This window comes from Pimephales promelas, chromosome 10, assembly GCF_988280905.1.
Source record: "Pimephales promelas chromosome 10, fPimPro1.hap1.1, whole genome shotgun sequence".
In the NCBI taxonomy this organism is placed as follows: Eukaryota; Metazoa; Chordata; class Actinopteri; order Cypriniformes; family Leuciscidae; genus Pimephales; species Pimephales promelas.
Window position 1 is genome coordinate 12,356,053 of NC_142778.1, and position 1,648 is coordinate 12,357,700.

Consider the following 1,648-nt stretch of genomic DNA (forward strand, 5'->3'; position numbering starts at 1 on the left):
CATCCATTTCTTTGAAATCAGACATAGTAACTACTTTCTCAGGTTGTGGTCTGATCTGCCTGACCCAGAGCAACACAAGGATGTGCTGATCACCTTTCTGATGTTATTGATTTTCTCAGAAAAGAAAGAAGCAAACTCACTGCACTTGCTGTCTGAGAGCATTTCTATGGGAATCTGGCTTGGGGGGTTTGTCAGTCTCTCTACAGTAGCAAAAAGAGTGCGTGTGTTGTTTATATTGCTGTTTATAATATTTGAGAAGAAAGTCTGTCTGGCTTTGCCTAGTTCCGTATTGAAAACGTGGATGCTGTCTTTGTAGATGTTATAATGGACTACAAGTTTTGTCTTCCGCCACATGCGTTCTGCTCTTCTGCATTGTCTTTTCATATTTTGCACAGCTGTTGAGTTTCTCCAAGGTGCTTTTTGTCTGCCACTATTCTTCCTGACTTTAACAGGAGCAATATCATCAATTACACTCTTAACTTTTGAGTTAAAAGAATCAAGGAGAAAATCAACAGAGTCAGCAGATATGCTTGGTTTTAAAGCTATAGCCTTCATAAATAGCACACCAGTGTTTTCATTTAAGCATCTCTTCTTGACAGACACAGCTCTAGCTTCAACGGCAGGAGAGATTAATATATCAAAGAAAATACAGAAATGGTCAGACAGTGCTACATCCTTAATAACAATCGATGAGATGTTTAAACCCGTACTGATAAGTAAATCTAGAGTGTGTCCACGATTGTGTGTGGGACCGTGTACATGCTGTGTCAGATCAAAAGTTTTTAAAACAGTTTTAATATCTTTTGCCATATTGTTTTCTGCGTTATCTATGTGAATGTTGAAATCTCCAGCAATGGCAAAACAGTCAAACTCAGAGGCAATTGTTGTTAGCAATTCAGTAAAATCCTCAGCAAAGGCTGGAGAGTATTTTGGAGGCCCGTAAACAATGATAAGTAAAATACGTGGAGCACCTTTTAACACAATACCCAGATATTCGAAAGAGGGGTAATTCCCAAATGATATTTGCTTACATTGATAAACATCTTTAAAAAGAGCAGCTAAGCCACCACCTCTCTTACCCGCTCTGCAGACACTCATATAAGTAAAATTTGGAGGGGATGTTTCGTTTAGGACCGTTGCACTACAGCTGTCTTCTAGCCAAGTTTCAGTTAGAAACATGAAGTCCAGGTTGTGTGTGGTTATTAAGTCATTGACTAGAAGTGATTTATTTTTAATGGAGCGGATGTTTAAAAGTGCTAACTTTATAGTCTTACTTTTTGTCCTCACAGCAGTCTTAGTTTGGCGTGTAAGGGGCACCAGATTAGATGGGTTTGCTGTACGGCTGTTGAAGGCCTTAGATTTTCTATCATGTAAATGAACAGCAATAGAGAAAGATTCAGGCACACTCAGGCACACTACAAGAACATCAGTTGGAACTGTCGGTCGGTCGGTCGGTCGGTCGGTCTGTCTGTCTGTCTAATCTAAAGGCCTCATTTGTAATAAGAAAAAAATAATGGCCAATTCTTATAGGTGACCATACTGGTCCCATACAGTATCACCTCATATCAAACAATCTTATTGTAGCATTTTGGAGAAAAAATGTCCCATTATTCGACTTCAGGGGGCCATAAATACCTAATTTCTAATA